This window comes from Indicator indicator, chromosome 5, assembly GCF_027791375.1.
Source record: "Indicator indicator isolate 239-I01 chromosome 5, UM_Iind_1.1, whole genome shotgun sequence".
In the NCBI taxonomy this organism is placed as follows: Eukaryota; Metazoa; Chordata; class Aves; order Piciformes; family Indicatoridae; genus Indicator; species Indicator indicator.
Genome location: NC_072014.1, coordinates 36,708,507 through 36,732,680, shown reverse-complemented (window position 1 = coordinate 36,732,680; position 24,174 = coordinate 36,708,507). Strand labels below are relative to the sequence as shown.

General features: G+C 37.5%; 1 protein-coding gene across 1 annotated transcript in view; it reads right to left on the bottom strand.

Annotated features, from left to right (window-relative positions):
• BAZ2B (bromodomain adjacent to zinc finger domain 2B) overlaps positions 1 to 19,999 on the bottom strand; it is an 86,879-nt gene extending 66,880 nt beyond the window's left edge. Inside the window, exon 1 of the mRNA XM_054381379.1 lies at positions 19,967 to 19,999. The gene's annotated coding sequence lies outside the window, so the exon portion shown is untranslated. The remainder of the gene's footprint in view (positions 1 to 19,966) is intronic.
• Positions 20,000 to 24,174: the final 4,175 nt, after the last annotated feature.

Here is a 24,174-nt window from a genome sequence, read left to right as displayed (position 1 = left end):
ACCAGCTAGTACAATTAATCTGCACAAGCCACTCCTTGCAGGGCAGTGAATTTCAATCAGGTGAGAAGAAAAGGATCCCACCATATAATTTACTTGCCAGTGGAAAAGCTGTGCCATTCATCCAGCTCAAGAAGATGAGCACTCACGCTTTAGATAGCAGGATGAAAATGGTTCGGAGCACTTCTGTGGACACAACATTAAGGCTCATGGAAAGTGCAATGACTCCTTAAAAATCTTTTTGAAGGATTATATTTTTGTGCACAACAGTTCATCCTACACAGATGAAAAACAAGTTTCCAGTTTCCACGTAAAAAGTCAAGGTTTTGTTCCCCAGAGAATTAACTTATTTCATATCCTGATTTTGAGACTTCGATACTTGGTTCACTTGCACTACATCCTAGTACTACCTCACGCTTTACAGAAGCAAGACTGATCGTGGTTTATACTGTTACTGAAGTTTATGATGGCACTGAATAAGTAATATAAGAAGTCCTAGTATTATAAGTAACTTCCATTTCAGCTGGAAGTTGCACATTAACACTGCATATGAGCACCAAACCAACATGATAAAAGCAGCAACCTATGCAGGCTGTTTTCAAAATCAACTCCAAGGTTATTCTTGGAAATCGACTGTTATGCACACAGCTCTCAACACAAACTTCCTTTAGTATTGTTTAATGGCATTTATTATTGAAGAGTCAACATGCAGCATGAAGCAATATTGCTTAGCAGCTAGGTCTTCTTGACCATTGTATGATTCATCTACAACTTTCTAATCCATTTCTGTATTATTAATGACCATTCTATTTTATTGTATGAGCAGGTTTCAATTAAACATTTTATTAATTTAACGGCTATTCAGGGTTTCTCTCTTAAAACTCACTTCATATTAAGGAAAATCCCTAAAATATACCACAATTCCTCTGTCAAAATATGTATTTACTTAATTAAATTCTGCTTAATAGCTCAAACTCTTTCTTTTCAACCTCCAAATCTGTTTCCTCAACTCATACCAATAAACACGGAGCAGTGCATTCACAGAAGATAGTAACTTCAATCTCTAACTCTACCAGAACTGTTTTGGAGCAGGTAAGAACTAAATAGAAAAAACTCAATACAAAATACATTCTGTGGCCCAGAACTTCAAAACCAGACAGCTGAAGCCAATGACTTTTTTCCTCTTTGCACTTTTCCAAAACCTGACTTTCAGTCTGTCAGAAGCACAGTTTTGGGGGGCTTTTTGCTGAATTTTGTCACCTAGAAACTTAGCAGCAGTTTGGCCATTGCACCCCTTTTCCCATGATTGGAAAGCCAGACTTCACCTCCTCAAACTTGCAATCTAGGTTTAACTTGAATGACAGACATGAACAGAACCTCAGAAAAAATTAAGAGGATGCATCCTACTGAACTTTTCGTGGCAAAAGCTGCCACAGTGTTGTCTGAGATTTGTTAAAATTCAACAGAGTTAAAATTTATGCTTATGCCAAACGTGCTGGTTAATATTTCCATAAATGCACTTTGCCTACCTTCACTGAAGAACAATAAAAAAACCACTAAAATGTTTGAAAGCTAATTGTGTGAAACCTAATGCATCTGCTCCAACATACATATACAAAAACTCACTACAAAGTCTATTTTGCTTCATGTTGGGAAAAAAGTGCAATAAAGAAAAGTGAGTGGGCAGATGAAATGTCAATCCAAACAGTTAAACTTTAAAAGCATAAGCTACCGGGAGGGTAATTCTGGGAAGAAGTAACAAACCAGAGTGCATTTGGTGCTACTTCCTTAGATTTTTCATCCTAACAATTCAAAATGCTATTTTATTCCTTTAAGAACTGCTAGAACAAAAAGAGACAGCATATTCTGATAAGAAATGAAGGTTTGGATATGGCATCTGAGTTCCAGAAAAGCATTCAGGAGAAACAAAAAACAAATCTTTGGAATGTGCACCTATACCCACTTCAGGCTTTGGACTGAGTTCTGGTCTGTTTCATGATAGCACCAAAACCTCAGTCTCATTATTCTAACAATTTGTCTTACATTTAAACAAAAAAAACCCCAAACGTTTAAATTGTACATTCAGTTCTCCAGTGCCAGAAAGACTAGTTTTAGCCCCTATGACTAAAGAAGTCTATCAGCCTCATTACATGAGTTCTGGCACCTTGACTAAAAACCTTCATTGAAGAAGGTTAGTTCCTCAGCTTTTAAACTCTTAGAGCATCTTGTGGTGTCACCTTGCAGAAATGCAACAGTTCCCACCAGTAGTCTGAGGCTGCAGGACCAAAACACATTAAGTGTTTTTCAAGTTGTTCCACTCCTAGTTCTTTGGAAACCCAGAACGAGTTCTAGATGGAAATATTCCATGCTCCATACTAACCATTGATTTAAGTTAACTTCACCACTGGCATCCACCCACTGTATCCACAATATCCTTAGATTCAGCATTTCTTCCAGTTCTAAGGCATTATGATCATTAAATGTATATATGTAAATATATATAATCTAACCAATATATCATTAAGCAAAACAAACCAAAACTGAACAAAATCAAAAAACCCATACAAGGAGTCCGCTGAAGTTTACCTCAGCAGAGTAAGTAGAAAGAATAGCAGGGTTCTTAAGATGCAAAGAAATAAAACCAAGCCTCAACACAAGTCTCTACAGCTATTACCATGTCAGAAGACAATCCTTGAGGACTCCATTCACAATATTATTCTTACAAACCAAGCAGATGCAAATCTGACACCTCAATGTTATTTACACACTTGAAGGAAGTGGTTAGACGTAAAAAACCTGACAGATTGCATTTTTATTTCCACATACTGGAGGGAAAGAAGGGTGCAAGCCATCCACACTCCCATCTACAAAATTACGTGTCAAAGTATGTATCTAGATTGCAGGCTTCTAACAAAGCCACATGCTAACCATTACAAAATACTAGTTAAAATACAGGAGTCCATTTTAGTTGCATCAGGCAGTGTTTTCTTGGCAAGCTTGGAAAGCATTTAAAGATTAACAATGATACACAGCATTCCCATAAGCCATTCTTTCAGAATGTACATGCACTCTGCAAAGACAAGCTGGTACATCATCGTCATATTAACAGGAAAAACCGTAGCTCTTTCATAGGGTGGGGGAAAAGGAAGCCTGAAAGCAGTCCCAACTGCATTCAGTCCAAGAGGATGGCAGCAAGACATCGCAGTGATGGCCTGTGACTCCACCCTCAACTAGGATCTGCTTTCCTCTGTGCAGCCAGAGTAGCTACCCCCTTTGCTTCCCAACCCCAGCTGACTGAACTGGCAGGCAGCTCCAGCAGTACCCATTAGGGCTGTCCCTCCTGTTTTACAGGAATAGGGATTTGCCAGGAAAGCTCCCTGAAGCTTTGAACCAGCAAGTTCAGCTGTGAGGCATCAAGCTTTAACAGCCTCTATAAAGACAGATCATTAAGAAAGATGAAAATTATTCAGAGAAATATTTTTAAAACACCAGGATTGTAGGACACCGGAAAAAAAAATGACCAAGGGTACAAGAATACAAGCCTGGCTGGAAGAGGATATGCATGCTTTGCTGGCACCCAAAACAAAACATTTTTCATTACACCATCAATATTAAGCATTATTATATCATTTTATGTTCTAAATAAGCTTAAAAAAACCAAAAACAACTCAGCATTTTGTCATAAAACTAATGGAATGTTGTTTTGTAAGAGGAATTAGTAGAGAGTAGTACTCCAGGTCAACAGTCTTTCAAATTACAGTGTTAAGGGGCTTGTAAAGGAGGCAGAGTGCATCAGAAACCTAGGGTTATCCCATAAAACATTCGTTTTATAAACAGACCTCTACTTACAACTTTCTAGATACTCTGTTGTCCACACCCTTTTTCTATCTCTATAACAATCCATGTGAACTAACAGGCCATGTATCTCCAAAAACATCTTTCTACCCCAAGTTGGAGGAACACTGTTTCTGGTCCTCACTGACTTATTTTTCTTACCATGTGAGTAGATTTACTGTATATGCTCTCTACCTTCCAAATTGTTTAATAACAGTTATTCAATCGGAAAACAGCTAGTCTTTCAAATATCTATTATGAAAAATCAATTTCTTTTAACTGCATAACATTTTTTCCTCCAGATTTCATTTACAGTTCCATTATCTGTGAACTCTCGAGCACACCTCCTGTTAACAAATGAAATGGCACAAAATTCTTTCCATAGATATGGCCATTCTGAAGTGCAACAGTAATTTTGGTTAGCAATTCAAATTATTAAATTAGGTTAACTTTTTTCCATACTCAAAAATATGTTTTACAAATTACCATTAAGTCTTTGGTACCAGGAACACAACATTATTTTAATATTAATTTATTTTGGAACTGCAAAATTTGACTTAGCAGCTTTCTAAGCTTTCATGAAATCACCAAGAACATGCATTGGTATTATCTGGTATAGAACTTTTATTATGGTACAAACAATGCTACTGCAAATTCTATGCCATTTATGCTTCTGTAAGGCAAGACCAACCTTAATTTAAAAAAAAAAAAAATCATTGTAGATTCATTTTACAGAAGAGAGTAAGACCAAAACCACACTGCCACTATCGTTTTACAACATGAAATCTGTTGGACTGATACACTGGAGCAAAAGAAAGTTGGACCTGTGCACTGAGTGATAGCTGTCACACCCACCTAGTCCTAGTCAGAAACAGCCAAGAAATTAGTTGAAGTAAAAATGATACATCAACTATAATAAATAGAGAAACAGAAGGCTTTCTATACATAAAAGATAACCAAAAGGCTGTTTTGTTTTATTTGAAAACTAAGTTTGTTAGACACTAAACAGTTCAAATGAAAAAAGCTATGAACACCAGTACTTCAGAATATGCACAAAACACATGCATTTTATGGCACTCTGTCCATTGAGTAGTTATCAGTATTTTTCATAAAGTTACTACTAGTTGTCTAAAACCTAAATAGTTTTATGGGGGTTTTAAAATCCCATTCAAATCAGATATATTTGCTCATCACTCCTATCAAATAAGCACCACCAAAAAAAAAAAAAAGGCAGCAGCAGCATTTGTCTGTGTTAGAGGATCACAAAATTTGAAGTTGCAACTGTACATATACTTTCTCAATCTATCACCTGGGGAAAAGGAGGGAGGAAAGCAGAGAAGAAAAGCACTGAGCACTTGGCATTACAGAAGAGCAGAGAGAGAACACGAAGAGCTTACTGTGGAGAGTGGTTTAATCAGGAAGTAGCCATTATCCTGTCGCTACAGAGCAGGGACAGCACTCCAAAACAACAAGCCGTGGGGTTGGTGTTGGTTGCCTTTTTTTTTTTTTTTCAGTCAAGAAGGAAGAAAGCACACACGCAATCCTGCCCGAGCCTTGCTGAGCCCAAAGGTCGCCAGATGTCTGTTATCAAAAGCGACCCTGAAAACGACTTTTAAGGCAGCGTTTACAAAGCTGTGTTTGAGGAAGCACCTCACATCCACCACAACCTCCCTCTGTGTTACACACAAAACATGGCTGTCTTATTCAGAGATTAGCAATTATTGTAATGAGATACTGTCGGGAGGGTCAAACAGTACTTCCTGCAGTTTACACATCTTGATTTCCTGGTAAACAAGCCGAGGCAGGCGGAGCACCAGGATCACCAGTCCGCACACGTCCTCCCGTGGCCGCCACCACGGGACAGAACAGCCTAGCTGCGTTTACATGGCAGGAGGCACAAAACAAAAATGCCTGAGCCACGAAGGACATGTTTTCCACGACATTACCTAGTCAGTGCACTTTTGCTGGATTCTTTTTTAAGCTGAGCCCAAGAAAAACTTTTTAAATAACGCTTTATGTACACCTGCCCGCAGAACAAACCACTCTCAAAGTCGTTCTGGTAGGAGAAAGTGCTGTGAAATCCCAGAGTACCAGGGGTTGTGAAAGGAACCCCCCATGCCAGAGCAGGATCGTGGTAACCTGACTCAACCCTGGGAAAAACTGAAATGGAGAAAAACGAATTATAATTAGCATGTTCAGAACTTCTGCATCAGTCTCCAAAAAAAAAAAAAACCAAACAAACCAACCACAAACCCACAAATTAAAGAAATCTACTAACAAACATTCAGGAAGGAAAATACTTTTTTTCCCCTTAAAACTGCTTAAAAAAACTTTTCTTCCTTAAAAAAAAAAAAAAAAAAAAAAAAAAGAATCAAACATGGATTAGACATATGGCAGTGATCCAGTGAGAAAAGCTAGTTGTTGCCTGACTTTAATCTCTCAAAATTAATTTCAAGAAACTCCAGTTAAAAAAACAAAACAAAAAAAAAATTTCACCATAGAACTGAAGAAAGCCCTAGGCTACTACGGAAAAAAGCAACCTCCAACAAACAACTCCCCCCCTAAACAAAATCCTTGACTAAAGGAAGAAAAAGCTTGCAACTAAAGTATTTGGTCCACTGAGGGAAAACAGAATTTTTTCAAGCGATACGTACATCAACTTATTACACATAAGGTTGATGGAGAAGGTTGATGGAGGTGAAACTTTTACAGTGCCTTAAAAGAACAGCACAAGGGCTTAAGCTTTAGTAGGCAATAAAATCAGAAATAATTTGGAAACCAGAAGAAATATGCAAAGGTGGGGGCAGGAAAAGGATCAATTGATTAATTTTCTCTCTATTGGAAACAGCAGCATGAAACGAGACAACCTAGGGAATATACCAAAGTTATATGTCTGAAGAAACAAATCAAGGAGCAGAACAACAAAGAAGTGTCTAATAACAATTTTATTAATACAACAGCCATTTTTCACCACAAACACAACAAAGGAAAGCTATGAGAGAAAAAACAAACCCAACCAAAAGAAACAACCAACCCAAACAAAACAAAAAACCCCAAGAAATATTATGGAAACATCATGAAATAAAAGGGTGCATCTGTATCAGCAAACCCTGCTACAGATGATGCAGCTTGTGCAAATGGAAGAGTTACTCTGCCAATGCCACCTCTCAAACAAGGTATACTAACAAGAGGGATCTCGGCAACCAAGACAATATCCAAAGTAGGACTTCTGCAAGTTGTGCTTGTTACAGATACTATTAGCACAGCCACAAGTTCCTAATCAAACATTTGGATATAACTCAGTCCCTTAAGTAAATCCACATCAAATCTTCAGCATTTCATTCAGCTGATTTTCTGTTGCTACTCATCTTACAAAAAAGCAGTCTTGTCAAACAATATATACAGTGCTTCTGAAGAAAACAGCCAAACTCCGACCCACCAAAGGAAAAAAGCCATCTGCCAAGACAAGGAATATCAGAACTCTTCACAGAAGTCTTAAAGTAGTATTAAATACAACATTTACTCCTTTTTAAGAGTAACAAGCTTTCATAGCAGATGTAGGAGAACAAGATCTAAAGTCTCAGTCTGGGAATCATCCTTAAGTCCAGAGACGGGCAGGCTAAAACAGCCGCAATGAATTTCAGTCTTGCATGACTCAGGGAGAATCACATGCAATAGTTCTACATGTTAAAAGTCCTAGCTCACAAATGACATGTTTTCCAGAACTCCTTCAATCCGTATTGCTTAATACATAAAAAAATAATTACTGTGGAACAGGCAGCTTGCATTGAGATAGCAATGAAGGAGAATGAAAGAAAATTAGGACATTGGAAGCATGCAAATGAGGTCCATGTTTACTTTCTGAACTTAAGCTGAATCAGACCCTAGCCCAGTAAGATTCCATGCAAGATGTTAAAAACAGGGATTTGGTTTTCAGCAGTGCAAGCATTAGAGAAGCTAAATAAACTAACCTGCAACGCACTACCTCCATGTTAGTCAGAAGGGAGTAAGAATAATGATTCAGCAACTGATGTTCTCAGACAGAAATTCTACAGGCTCTCAAAATATGGGTGTCCAACACCTCAGGTCCATTAAAAAATTATGTTTACGAAACAGGCCTAATAGGATACTGAAATATGAGACAATAAATCACTGCTCCAGCTGTCTTAAATCCACATCAATACTTGCCCTCATGAAATAGCACAGCATCAACCTGTGGAACCCAACTGAAACATAACTGTATGTCTGGGTTTTGTTTTGTTTTAAAGCATTTCAGTTTCTAAGCAGTAAATTCTAGCTATAATTGGTTACAGATATCGATCAATTCAATTGGTTATTGAATATGGATTTAGCTATAAATACAGGTACTGAAAATTATTTTTTTAATTTTTTAATTGTAAATATTTTTAGAACAATGCCTACAGTAACAGTGAATAAAGTACTGAACTGAGGGGTTTTATTGAGATTTCACATATTGCCCAGGGGAATTACATCTGTGGTTATAAAGAAAACTCAAAATCCTGAAATCTTTAAACTACTATTTTTTTTTTAAATGTGAACAGCTTCTCACAGAGCTTTGTGGGCTATGATTCTTGACGCACCAAAAAAAAAAATCCAACCCAGTAATATTAGAGAGCTTAAGAATCAGTTCAACATTGTATCCAAAACCAAGTATCAACCTCAAAAGAGATAGCCGAATCAGTTCAACATTGTATCCAAAACCAAGTATCAACCTCAAAAGAGATAGCCGAATCAGTTCAACATTGTATCCAAAACCAAGTATCAACCTCAAAAGAGATAGCCAAGCCTATCCAGAACCACCTGGCTCATTGCATTTAAAATTAAAAAAAAAAATTAAAAAGCAGATCTGAACATTTGACATTTACCATATGATAAAGAAATCTAAGAGCAGTGCCAACACTCACCTGAGAAGAACATCTCATCTCTACACAACCTCTAGTGAATGACAGAAAAGCCAGAGAGCTGTATTTTGCATCATACTTGGACGCAGATATCAAAACTGCTACAAGAAATACAGATCCCAGCAGAAACATTTGCTGAAAATAGTCAGCTTTTATGAATATAAACTCAATACGTAAATCCAGCATCTTCTGTGAGTGCAACCTGCAGCAGTCGTTTTGGACAGTATGAACTTCCCTGCGGCCATCTCTGTAGTTCATTAAATCAGTAACGTTTATTTTTCCCAGGTTTCACATGCAGTAATTGTCTATCATCTACTTCTAGTAATTTTAACTGGAATCCTTTGTCTTTGGCAAATAAGGAGAGAATGAAAGTGACAAATCATTACTTACAGAAATAATTTTCTGAGGTGGGACACCTGAGGTTCTAAACCATCTTTTTAGGCTAGAAAAATTGACAACTTCATAAAAGTGACCTTCATAGTCACTTAAAGTACAAAAGATGGGGAAGATGGGGATGAATACACACACTCCCCACAACCAAACAACTTTCCTTCTCATATTCAGCCTGTGCCAAAATGTCTTAATAGGCTTTTACTCCTGAGAGCCCTGCACATAATGGCATAACAAAAAGCAAGTCCTATTTGTATCCCTATAAACTAGATTCTGACACCGTACTGGCATGCCTCAGTATATTTTTTTCCCCCTAAATGCACTACTGCATACAGATAGATCAGTCTTGGGTTCTCCTGTTACACAGCGTAACAGCAGATGTTGAAATCAGTCTCCACTAATGAAAACATTAGTTAAGAGAAAGATAATCTCATTTCAATTAGTTTCTCACCACCAAAAACAACTAAACCAACCAATCTTTAAAACCCATCAGCTGATGCTAAGTAATCTGCATCTTTATAGCGGTTATAAGTGGTTATAGAGCCCTGCCAAAGCAAAGGGGAACGGGCTTCCTTTCCAAAGGTGGAAAGAGAGGCAGCACCCTCTTGTTCTACCTCTTTCATCTTAAAGGCCATGTAGTCTTCACTGCATTAGACAAATGCATGGACACTTTTCATCTATCAGTTTGATCCTTAAAATCGTATCTTGGAATTGGAATAAACATGGTAGCTACTACAGCACTGCCATTGAGAATGAGTCAGTCATATTCTACTCTTACTAAAACAAAACCTTAATAAGTACAGAACTGTTTCAAGACATGTAAACATCACTCAAATGAAAACCCAGGAAACGAGTTTGTTCTTTATATTATGTTCTTTTACTACAATGCCCAAAAACATTCTCTTTACCTAGAACTAATGACAAAACTATTTCAAGATCCCAAATTATCATTTATTTGGGAACATTTCATATATTTGCTGTTACCACACAAAGTTGAGACAGAGAATCAATTCTGAAAGAGCATGGAGAAATATCTGAATTAAGTAATTTCAGTGCATTTTAGTTTTCCTAGATCACAGCCTTCTCAGATATTTCTTCTCATTTTGTATCCAATGTTTCTCAAAATGTCTTAATATTACAGAAACAGTGGTTTTAACTAGCAACATAGAAATAAAAGAAACTAAAGCACACCAATGGTTTAGTTTCCTGAAGATTCCTGTCTTCAGGAATCCATTGTGCTATGTACATGTCATGTTATAATAAAGTTCATGTATCTTACAATAAACCATTTTCCAGTATTTTCATATTTTCTGTTACAAAAAGCGATCAGAGTCTGACAAGATTCGAGACAGATTATTTCAGTGTTCTACATACCTTACTATCAGCCATTTTAAAAAGCACTACAGAGATCAATATTCTTACAATTTTGGATTTGATATGATAAATTCAGTATTAGCTGCTATTTAGTCTGAGGGTTTTGGCAAAAAGACTAAATAGATAGAAAACACAGCAAAGAAATACACAGAGAAGGAGGGTTAAAATGTTTTCCATAAAAAATGATTAATTTACCGCCTTATTGGAACATATAAATAGAAAATTATTTTGAAAACATGATTTTTTCAGAAGTTTTAAAAGGTCAGAAGAACTGCAAATATGTATTCTTTCTCTATCTTCCAAATATATATGTACACACACTCACAGACCTTCTGAGAATACAATATTCATTTTGCTGCAGAAGAACAGACATTGCATAACAATGAGATTTGCTAATGAAATCAGCCATCAACCTGGAATACATATGTATTAAACCAAGACCTCAGTGTCATTTTCTTTTTGCATCGTTTGTTCTTTCTATCATTTTGCCTCGACCTTTCAGTATCCTGTCCTCCTCCTGGTTTCTCTGCTTCAAGTACAGCAATATTGCAAAATATTTTGTTAATGCTGTATGCAGTACACTTTTTACTTTACACAATTTATTTCTTCACTTACTGCTAAATGTAGATTCTATTTGCATGGGTTATGTCAGCATGTTAACACAGCCTTGAAAGGAAGGGGGGGAATAAAAAAGGAGCTAAGGAGACAAAGGAGTTTTGTTTCTGGGTAAAACAGCAGGAATATCTAATATAAAATGGGTGTCACTTGAAACAAACTATACCTTCACAGCTGAAGTTGCATACTGATTAATAGAAGAAATTAATCCAAGAACAACACTTCTTATATTTTCTCTCTAATTATTAAGAAGGAACAGAATTTAGACCCATTATGTGACTATAGGTGTAATTGCTTTGTATGAACATGCAAAATCACCAGGAAATCAAGAAAAACAATCCATCCAGATCAATAACAGTATGTGTAGGCATGCAGTATACACCTCGGTTACACAAAAGACTTTACTGAAAGAGAGATGAATACCAAACAGAATTATTTCTTCTACTAAAAACTGGCTTTAAAAATTAAAACATTACAACACTATTTTAAAAGAAATTTTTCTTTCATTATAGTAATACCGTATTTTGGTTTTGTGGGATATATGTTGCCTTACACTTCATAGATAAAATGCAATCTATTTACACCCCCAGCTCTAAGAGTATCAAAACTATGGTTTTAATTCATTCCAAAAGTATTAACACTAATAATACAGACCACTAACTTTTTCCACTGTTCTCATTTTTCAGAGCCATTTAATTAAAAAAAAAAAAAAAAAAAACATTGCTACCCTAATGCCACTGTGAAGGCAGAATTAAGCTTCACACTCATACAAAAAGCAAATATAAAACAGGAGAAAAATAAATGTTTGCTGGCTTGTTTGGTAGGGTCAGCTTTTTTTGGGGGGAAGCTTTGTTGGGGAAATGGGGTGTTGCTTCTTCTGCCTCCTTTCTTTTTGAACTAACACTTCAAACCCCAATTTCATGAAGACAAACTGCCAATTAACTAGTTGCTTTTCATAAGCCAAAACTGCATACAGAACTCCTTTGGAATAAATGAAAGTAATTTTTAATTTATTTTTTACATTTTATCTTGAGGACATAAGGAAGACATCCAGTCATTCTATAGTTTAAATGGCCATCAAAACATCAAAGAAACAGAAGGCACACAAGAGACCACTCAAAAAACAGAGAAGAATATTGAAATGTCTGAAAATAGACTTACGCATTCCTGGAGCCAGTCATATCGTATCATACAACCCAGGAAGATCAACATCAAGATACTGGATGTAATGAACTTGGTAATTCAAAGCGTAAAAATTTCCATGAGCTCTCTTAATATGTGCTCCAATTCTCCTTTTTAAGTTAACTAGCTCTTACATCACTGAGAGCTTTAAAAACTGAAAGCATCCAACACATGGCCTTATTTTTCCTTCTGTTTCTCTCAGTTTACAGGATACATGGTTACATGATATAAACATCCAAGCATATGTCACATGAAGCTGTCTTGCTCTCATTCACGCATTAAGATGTCCTAATAAAAAGACATATAAAGACTATTTTCAATCACATGCTATCAAAAAGGCTTCTGTTTCAATTACAAAGCATTTGTCCTTCTGCAAAAAAGCCATCCATGTTACATCTCAAAATGACTGAGAGTGGATAGACAGAGGCACAGTTAATTATAGTGGGTTCACCTTTAAAAGCAAAGATGATACAACCTCTAGGGTTTGAAAGAAAGAGCCTTCAATGCAACAACCTTGACCCTTGAAGTGCTGGGTCATTTTCTTCTGTGATAAACAGTGATTGCCTTCTATAATTCTAACAATTGGCAAGTAGGCTGAAGAGTATGGTTGGCAGGTGATAGTTGTGAAATACTCACACTTTTAACAGTGACTTATTACCCTGTGATATAGGTCAACTGTCCAATCCAGCAGCATCTTCAAGATGTGATAGGCTCCTGAAGCCATACACTACAGCTGACAGCAATGGTTTTATTAGCATCAAATGAGTGTGTATGGGACCTAAGATTATAGAGAACTGTTAAAGGATACAGTCTTAAGTTAAATGATGAAATGAGATTCTGAAACATCAAAATCTACTCAACATCTGAAATATGTGATTCCAATCCATAACCTGACATAAGGCAATCATGTATATATCTTTAGTACAGGTCATCAAACTTCACAACTTAGACAACTTGGTGGAAATTTCCTTAATAGGAATGAGAATATAGAAACAAGTTGCTCTATAGATAAAAGCGAGCCCTCATTCTATAAATAGATACTCAACCTCATGGAAGAACACAGATGAAACCACATCAATAGTACATAGAATTAGATGCTGCCAGGTGCTTTTAAGAGATATCTGCGTTTTTATCAATGAAGTGTAACAGTCTCAGAAATGAGACTGGATTTATCAACCATAATTATCCTCTCTGAACCAACTCAAAATAACTTCCTTCACTATAGTCTAAAATTGTGTTTTGCTGAAATGAATCACAGGCATAGATGTCCACAGTATCATCGTAATCTAAAAATTAATACTCTTCAGTCTACTGGGGATTTTGTTGTGGTTTATTCCAGAAAATTAACAGTTCGCAGACAGTTTTAATCTTCTGCTATACTAGGACTCGTATCTATGCGCACAAACACACACCCCCCTTTATTTTCAGTACCACATAATGCTTAGTTAAAGCCATTTCTGGCACTTCATGTAGAAACTGCATACATCCCTGAAGGCTTACTTTTTTTAAAAGTCTGGCAATGCTTCTGTTTTTTCCACAATGAAATACCCCAAATTGTAAGGAATTGTGATGACTACCATTTATCAACTTTTAGGGAATACAAGCGGAGGACAATTCATTAAAGCACAGGGGGAACTCCTGAACACTGGAAGGTCACAGCCTATGTGCTAAGCTGCTAAGCAAAGCCATCTATGATGTTCCAGAGCTGCCATTTTTCTTCCTTGACAAAGACTCCATCTGCCACAGAGCCATTTACAGCCTCGGAGTCAGAATATCAATGATTTCCAACCATTCTGCAAGTCTGCTTTCACCTTGGTATCACCTCTGCAATACACCTAAAACAGATGATACATAAAACCCCTCTAACAAGCTCCAAAGCTTATCCTTTATTCAACTGATACATTTAAGCTGTGATCTAACATACCATTTCCTTTACTTCCTCTGAATTAAAACTCCAAATTCTACATGCTTTTAATTGCTGTGCTTGATTTAAATAAATCACTTTTGAAAAATCTGGAAAGAAAACCTTTCAAATGTTGACAAAACATGTATAAACAGAAAACGTGATCATTTCGAAATCTGTATTTATATAACATACATGCACACAATTCTCTGTGTTTTTTCTTCTCCAAATAAACAAAACACATCTGGGAAGGTCCTTATTACAGATCACCATGGAGAATAAACAGTCAGAGCTTCACTGATATCAACAAAACTACATTCAGCTCTACATCTCTTGACATACATACAAACTGATTTAAAAAACAAATTCCAGGTTAGAGACAGGTCACAGCAGGAAAGAGAATCTTGCCTTACTGAATGAGTAAGTGAAGAAGTGGATTCTCAGCTAAAACATTATATGTGGATCATTAAAACAATTTGGTTGTTTGGAGTTTTTTTGTTTTGTTGAAATAAAAAAAATATATATATATATACACACACACACACGTATACACACACTCTATCATGAGAAGGACCTAGGGTTTCTGGTTGACAGTAAATTACATGTGAGTCAGCAGTGTGCCCAGGTGGCCAAGAAAGCCAGTGACATCCTGGCTCATATTAGAAACTCTGTGGCCAGCAGGAACAGCGAGGTGATCCACCCCCTGTACTCAGCATTGGTGAGCCCACACCTCTAGTACTGTGTTCAGCTCTGGGCCCCTCACTACAGGAAGGACATTGATGTTCTGGAGCATGTCCAGAGAAGGACAAGGAGATTGGTGAAGGGCCTGGAGCGTGTGGCCTACAAGGAGCATCTGAGGGAGCTGGGGTTGTTCAGTCTGGGGATGAGGAGGCTGAGGGGAGACCTTATCGCTCTCTACAACTACCTGAAGGACAGCTGGAACAAAGAGGGGCCCAGCCTCTGCTCCTTGGTGGTGAGCAACAGAACTAGAGGAAATGATTTCAAGGTGTGCCAAGGGAGGTTCCAGCTGGATGCTAGGAGATACTTCACAGAGAGTGTTCTCAAACATTGCAATGGTCTGCCCAGAGTTGTGGTGGAATCACTGTCCCTGGAGATGTTTAAGCAGTGTGTGGTCCTGGTGCTTAGGGACGTGGTTTAGTGTTGACCCTTCAGTGCCGAGTCAAAGGCTGGACTGGATGGTCTTTGGGGTCTCTTTCAATCAGATGTTTTCTGTGATTCTATGTTCAAGAATATACAGTCAATGATCAGACTTATTTAACTGTATTCCTTGATAGCAACTTTTGGAGCCTTGAAATTCAGGTAGATCTTGGTATTCTGGAGTCGTTTTAAAACGTGCAAACTCGCAGTTTGATTTTACAGAGGAACAGGACCAGAGGAAAAACAATTATATGACAAATGCTTATGTAACCACACACAACTGCATAGCTAGATGTCCAACTACTGCCCTACAAACCCTCAAGATGTTAAATATGTAGGAATAAAATATCTTAATGCTAGAAAAATTTTGCAATCAACTTTATGAAAATGTACTTCATAAGCACCTGTCAAGTACATATTTTCCAGTCTCAACTCTACCTCCCATTCTTTCTCCTCATTGACAATGTCTTTACAGGCATTATCTTTGTACTTGCCTCAGAAAGGGTAGGATCAGATACATATGCAGCATGTCTATTTTATGACTTACAGGTATTCACCTGACACTGCCACATCACATCACTCAACAAAACCAAACAAAAATTAAAAATAACCAAAGACAAATACTTCAAACTACTTGCTCAACTTCCCACCTGCTACCAATACACATTTCAGACATTTCTTATCTGACTTGCAACTCAACTGCCTTTACTCATCTTCTTATTACCACCAGCTAATTATTCTGGGTTTTTAGTAGTGTTCATGTGGGGGTTGGCAAACTAGAGTACAAAGGAGCATCTGTTTGAAACATTTTTCTCTCAAGTTAAATACAGACCAGAACCTCACTATTTTTGTGCACCTGACAGTTAAAACCTGAAAAAAATACCACCATGGTGCATTCAAATTCAAGAAAATTTTTCCAAATCTGGGCAAAACCAGGCCTAACAGAAAAGCAAAGGAACACGTATCAGAGAGGATGTACTACAATGCAGCAGAGCTAAGGAGACAACTGACCAGAAATATCTTAACCTAAACATCTAAATTAAAGCTACTGCCCATTAAGACTGCAATTTAAATACAAAAAATTGAAATATTTCCCATGTGCCATAAATGGACATAACTTTGTATTTAAAAGTCGAAGCAAATAAAGCAAAAACTCTTTCCTAATCCTATGTACTCAAAGATTCCTGAACTTCTAAACTTTTGAAGTAACTGTAAACAACAAAAACACTACTTTGTGCAAACAGATCACTGCTATTGCAAAGATAAAACCAGTTGGTCTTAACAATACAATACTACTGAAATTCAATTTACATCTGAGCTCCTCCAATTGCCATCTGTACAGTAAAGCTTAATAAACCACTTATTCCTCCTAATAGATGCTAATCATGGATTGACAATACACAATCAAAATCTGCTCTTTAACCCTTTCAGCAAATAATAACCATTATTAAATCTGGTTTGCCTCAGCAGAATTAAAACTATTGAACGCAACTCTTACGGAAGTTGTGTCAGTAGTGGACAGATCTTTGGCTTTCTTTTTATAAAACTGCCCTCCTATTATAAAATAGACCACAGCAAATGAGTCTGTTAGTTTAAAAGAAAAATGCAATAAAACTACAAAACCCACTCGGTATTCTACAGGGAAATATGCAGTTTATTAATTCTTTCCTTGACACTTTCAGTAATTTTGTCATTTTACTTCTGCAATTGCTTTATTTAGCATGTTAATTTCTTGGTAAATAAATCTAAACATACAAATACAATCATGTGTCTGTATACACATACAGACACGATGACCCCCATCTGCAGTCCAGTGAGCAACACACAGCAACAAACCGGTTTTTAACATCTTTTTCAAAAAATAGCCATGCAAAAATAAGTAGAAAAACAGCATAATTGCCTCCTGCCTGTTATTTACACTCTATAATTACTGTAAGCACATAAAACCGTTAACATTGCATTATTTTTACGTTCTTAGTTAATGATAATTGTTGCTGTGGTTCTGATGTAAAGATACCATTAAATCTGCAGGTGTCACACATGTATGAAGTAAATTCTCATGTTCTTTGGGAGGTGGATCATTTTGGGGACCTTTACGTTTTTTTCTAAGCTTGCCAAAGGGTACATCCACCTTTACTGCCAAGAAAAAAAACTGCACCTTTTCAAACACTATTACTACAAGCAACGTACAGCACGTTTTTATAGACTCACAGAACGGTTCCGTTTGGAATGGACCTTCAACAATCAGCCTCAAAAGTAAGCTTGTTAAGGGAAACATCATCTATTACTTTCCTTGCATTTTTAAAGGTCTACAGGACAACTGATCAAAAAGCACAATTCTTGCTATAAATTCCTCTTGTTCTTCTCCAATTGCATATTTAAAGGGAGGAAACTTATGCACGTGAACTCGGACATTCATTTATGGAGCATTCTTCTCATTCTACTGAATAAGGCACTTTTTTTGTTCAGATTTCATCCCGATTGTTTCACACTGTAACAGAAGTCAGCTGCAGCCAGCTGGCAGATCTCATTCATTGGTTGTGGGTCTACATCAAACTGCCCCTCAAAGTAGGATCTAGACTCGCTTGTCTGTAACACCTCCCAAAACACTATGGAAGAAGGACTCTTAACACTTGAGCGTTCAGAGACGTTTTCAACTCAAGCAATGAGTATTTCCTCATTTCTGTGTAACTGTATTCTCTCAATGGGATTCCATCTCTTTCCCAAGGAATAGGATTGTTTCTTTTAAACAAGATTTCACAAGTCAGAAAGTTAACAGGTTTGGCTTTTTAAAGCCCAAGAAACAGGTAATGTTTAAAATAAATCGGGTACTACAACCCCCCTAGCCACTGCAAAACTGGAAGCTTCATTATGAAGTTTCAACATCTCTCTTGAGACAAGCTGGGAAGGCAGCAGTCTTTCGGTTTCAGTACATTCCAGAAAAAAAAGTTACTTAACAAAAACATCAGGGTTCAGCTTTTAGGAAGAGAAAGGTTTTTAATTAAAACCTTACAGAAACTGGCAGTATACTACTGTATTACAGAAAGTTTAACAATGTCTGCTCCCTGCAATAAGTTCTAAAGCCTAGATGCAATCTTCCTATTTTTGTCTTTTACTGCAAATTCCTTAACCACTTGCCCAGTTCTGCTTTTTCCTAAAACACCCAAACAAAACCAAAACAGTTCAGATTGCTGCTCCTCACTTCAAAATAGCAGGCAATCCTACCTCCTGCCTTTACCTGCTCTCATATCACTGTGTTCACTAAAAAGCTGTTCTTTTTTGACTTTTAATTCACTTGATTCCTCCTTTTTAATAGATCTGCTCTCTCCATACAAAACTATTCGTTCACTGAATTCAGCAGGTATTGGTGCTCTTATTTCACTAAATACTGTATTAAGTCACATGAAGTGCTTTTAATTGCTTTTTCTTTCCACGCTGCACAGAAAGTGTGCAACTGTACACTTGGAAGTGCTTCCAAAATCCAGGCCTTTCAAATTTAAACTTAAAAATTGCTTTCATCAGCATGCAAAAAAAAAAAAAAAAAGATCTATTCTCCTATTGTCAGTACAAATTTTATCTTTACTCATTGTAAAGTTACCTCCGGGATGATGGCATAAAAATCACTACTAAAAGGTAAGGCTGCACTGCATTGCGCAGGGATATAAACAAGGCCATTGGTTAATCAATATATCCATTATTGGACATAAACTTAAAATACGTCTTTACAAAGTTAACTATGGTATTTGCATTTTCAGGGTATATTATCACAAGCGTAGGAAGAATTGATTGTTATGGGAGGAGCACCAAAGTAATAAACCTGAAAAGTAAATTTAAATTGTTTTCATATTTTTCTTCCTTCTTGTATCTGGCAGAAGTTGCGTCTGTCAGTTAAACAACTCCAGTCAGACTTTGTTTAAATCTCTTCATCTGTTTTAGTTTCCACTGTTAACTTTGTCTAAAGCAAAATCCTGGAGTAAGAGACTAACATGTTTTTTCTTTAGTCATCAAAAAAAAAAAACCCCACCAAACAAATTGATGTAAATGCAAAATTCTTCATTTCCTAATTGTCTTCATTCCATAGATAGACAGTTTGCTAGACTACTGTAAATAAACCAATTCATACTCATCACATAGCAAAGTATCTCACATTCTGACTAGTCAAAATACTTTTACAAGTACTTTAGAATCAAAACTCTAATCACAATCTCTTAATTAGTTCTAAATATTCCCTAAACTGTACAATATCAGACTCAGAAACTACAAAAGGTATACTGAAAATATGCAACACACTAAAATTACAATCTATCATATTTATTTTCAAGCCAACATGTAATGAAATCCAGAAAGAATTACAACAGTGTTAATTGTGGACATTAATTTTTGAAGACCTGTTCAAAAGTTAAGTCTAAAGTCACAAATGTAATCACCCACATGGACCAAGAATCTAAAAATCTTAGTTAAGCTATGCTTAGCATCTTGCTGAAATCAGGACCTGGATGCAGAATTTAGTACTCTCAATATTTGCCTTTTCCCAATATGATTCATGCTTCTTAGAAAATTATCAGAATGCTTACTGCCATGGCTTACTTACTGTGATGAATGCGGTCAGTTCTGTGACATTGCTGTTTTGTAACCTGCAAACAAAAAATAATTAACTATCAGCTGAGTCATCTTTTCATCACAACTTTTACAAGGTCAAAGGAAAGACATCAAACAGAACAGTAAAATTTCTCAAAAAATCCCATCTGCAAAGCATTTCCAGCATATAAAAAGCCTGTTTCCCACAGCCAGATACTGTAGTGATTAACACCAGAATAGTTTAAGACAAATCTTATGTAATCACACTTTTTGTTTGCAACCAGCTGTTTAAATACACCTTACCCTCACTGAATTGTGAACCATGCAGTACAATGTGTTCCTCTTTCATGTACACACTAAATCAAAGGAATCTTTAACCTCAAAACAAAAATAATTCTGTCCTCCCAGAAATCAATGGGAATTTAAAATTCAGTTTATACAGAGACAGTTTTATAGCCTTACTGATGCTCTAGCAGAAATATTTCAAATTCTCCTCACATTATTGGGAATTCAGAACCATCTCTGTCAGTACAAAGTCCATACAGACTTCACTGAAAATGTAAAACTCAATTTTTGAACACTGGTTTGGGTTGCTTTCCTCCATATTACTTTTTCCCTGGGCAGATGAAATTTTTCCTAAACACACTGTACAGGAAATAGGAAACAGCATAACACAAGCATTTCAGGATGTTACTTGCTGTAGCAGTAGAAATCTGGTATTGTTGGGATTTCATAGTAACTTTTTTGTCAGCTTGATCTTTTAAAAGTATCACCTGCCCAGACACAGAATACATCTGGTTGGAAGAGATCTTCAAAATCATTCAGTCCAACCTTCAACCCAGCAATGAAGGATTAACACTAAACCACATCCCCAAATGCCAAGTCCCACATGCAGCTTGAATACTCCCAGGGATGGTGGCTCCACGACAGCCCTGGGCAGGCCATTCCAATGTTTAAGAACCTTTTCCATGAAGAAATATTTCCTAATATCCAGCCTCAACCTCCCCTGGCACAGCCTGGAACCATTTCCTCTAGTCTTGTCACTTGTCATCAAGAAAAGGCTGATTACCTCCTTGTTCCAACCTCCCTTCAGGTAGTTGTAGCAATGAGGTCTCCCCTCAGCCTCCTCTTCTCTGGACTGAACAACCCCAGCTCCCTCAGATGCTCCTTGTAGACCATGTGCTCCAGGCCCCCACAAGCCCCTGCCCTTCTCTGGACGCAATCCAACACCTCGATGTCCTTCCTATAGAAGGGCCCAGAACTGCACACAATACTAGAGATATGGCCTCACCAGTCTCTAGTGACTCCATAGAGTACAGGGAGATGATCACCTTCCTGCTTCTTGTGGCCGCAGTGTTTCTAATAGAAGCCAGGATGCCACTGGCCTTGGCTACTTGATCTAGGTGACTGATTTAGCAGAAGGGTTGGTCTAGATCATAGAATCGTTAGGGGTTGGAAGGGACCTCAAGGATCAGCCAGTTCCAACCCCCCTGCCATGGGCAGGGACACCTCACACTACAGCAGGTTGCTCACAGCCACATCCAGCCTGGCCTTAAACACCTTCAGAGATGAGGCTTCCACCACCTCCCTGGGCAAACTGTTCCAGTGCCTCACCACCCTCACGGGGAAGAATTTCTTCCTAACATCGAATCTGAATCTACCCATTTCTAGTTTTGTTCCATTCCCCTAGTCCTGTCATTACCTGACACCCTAAAAGTCCCTCCCCAGCTTTCTTGTAGGCCCCCTTCAGATACTGGAAGACCACAATAAGGTCTCCTTGGAGCCTTTTCCAGACTGCATAGTCCCAACCCTCTCAGTCTGTCCTCACAGGAGAGGTGCTCCAGCCCTCTAATTATCCTCGTGATGATCTCCAGAGATCCCTTCCAAACGCCACCATTCTGTGATTGCGTGATCCGCTGCAGCATTGAACACGTACTCGCTATACAAAGTTGATGCTCTATTCAGCTACACTGATGGAAAACTTCAACTGAGGAAGTAAGCATAAATGCCCACATATCAATGGGGGTTAAATGGGGTATCAGGGGTATTTTTCTTATTGGTTTATTTGGAGCTTTTGTTTGAAACAGAACACTTTTCTTCTAGAACATAACATGGATAGGAGCATAAAGGTGGCCTATCTCACAGTTGCACAGTCAAGAAAACATACCAAAATTTACACAAAACTTCAGCTATCTATATGAGCTAAACCTTCTTTTACAGTTAGGTAAGCTAAGTTACAATTTAAATATAGGCAAGTAATTACATCAGCAGCAGCCACAGTTTCTTACGTTTAATTTTAAATTACAAGACGTAAAGGTATTGGCATTACACTACAACAATTGCCTCCTTTTTGTGGGGTGTTTTTTTGTTTGTTTTGGTTTCAGTTTTTTGTGGGAGGAGGTTGTGGAGTTTTTATTTTGTTGTGTTTTGGGTTTGTTTTTTTGTTATGGCCAATGCTGTCAAACTACACTCCTGGGCCTGCCAGGAAAACATCAGGTATTTTTTTCCCCCTTGTCAAAGGACAGCCAGCAGCAAATCATTCCTCCTAACAGCCTGTGGCAACATCATCAACCTAAACAGGAAAGGAATCACATTTGTTCTCCCAAGGAGAAATCAAACATTACTCTTTGCCTTCTATATCCTATTGGCATGCTTTGACAACATAAAAAAAAATTCCCCACCTATTAGACCAGAATCAAGAGAAGTGATGGAAGGAGATGTGACAGAGTATCTACTACCATTTAAAAATAGGAAACAAAGCATTTGATAGAGGAAAAGCTTACAGTATGCATTTTGCTGCTCCCGACCATCCTGCTGGCAGATTAGAAACCCTAAACTGTCCTTCAGAAAGCAGGAAACAAAAATCCCATTTCTTCCTCTAACTTGGAAACATGGTATTTCCTGTATTAAACATAGTGACCAAGGATGAGGAAAAGGCTGAGGTACTTAATGCCTTCTTTGCCTCAATCTTTAATAGTAAGACCATTTTTTTGAGCGGATCAGCCCCCTGAGCTGGAAGTCATGGAGCAGCATGAAGCCCCCATAATCCAGGTAGCTTATGTACTTGCTACCTGTTATAATTTTGCACATACATTCTACTACTGATTACATCTATTCTTGAGGCACTGCTACGTTTGGGGTTTGCTATCAGCCCTGAAAGCACTGAATAGCCCACCAAAACCTGAACCTTGGGACAAACGTAAAAGGACCAATAAAGTTGAGAATAATGAAAACAGATCTTCATTTTCCAGCTTGCCATTTGTAAGGGATGATAACCAGCCACCACACTGGTAGCCAGAGAACACTGCAGTCACAGTTTCCTCAGCCCTGAATACTGTCCAAGCAGAAGAAAACGCTTCTCCATAGAAAAGCTACCCAGATCCCTTGGGATCCAACTGCATTGGAAAATTGCCTATTTGTTTCCCCAACAACACTTCCAAAAGAGTAGACTGGGAGGAAACAGTGAGTAGTAGATTCAGCCTAATGCTCTCTGCTGATCTGTGGCTTCAACACTTCTTTACCAGCTGTTTACTTTTCCTCAAGACTTCATCAGCTCTAACTGGACTCAAGTATGTAAACCAAGGACTGAGAAGGGGGCTTTTTTGGTCTCTTCTCTATCCTTAATACATGAAAATAGTCACTACTTGGAAAATCCTCTACAACTTTACTAGAAATGCAAAACCAAATGTAAACAAGTAAGTTTCCACAAGAAATTGTAACACAAAAGACAGCACAAGTGCAAGTAGAAACAGATTAACAGCTTTAAAAACAGACTCCGATACCTTCAGCGTCGGCATATGCTAAGTATTATTCCCAAAGCAAAAATATTCAACATTAGCCATGTTCATAAGCAAAATCACTTCATACTGTCTGGAGCCATCTCAAAGCTTCATACCACACAAATCACATCACACAATAATGGTAAACACACTTCAACAAATTGCATTTGTGTTCTCTTACTCTCTTTGACTAAAGACCTGCTGAAGTTAATCTTCAATGTTAAATGGTGCAATAAACATTTCAGTGTCTCATTCTGCTCAGCTGAGCGAGCATGCAAGCCACTGCAAAACAAGGGTACTGCTGTGGGACTAGTTCTTACAGCAACACCTCAGCACAAGATCAGATAAAGCAGAACTGAAAATGGTACCAGTTCAATGGTATGAACTCTAAACTAAATCAAACTTCTATTAAGAAGAGCAAGAATTTTGTTCATCACAACCA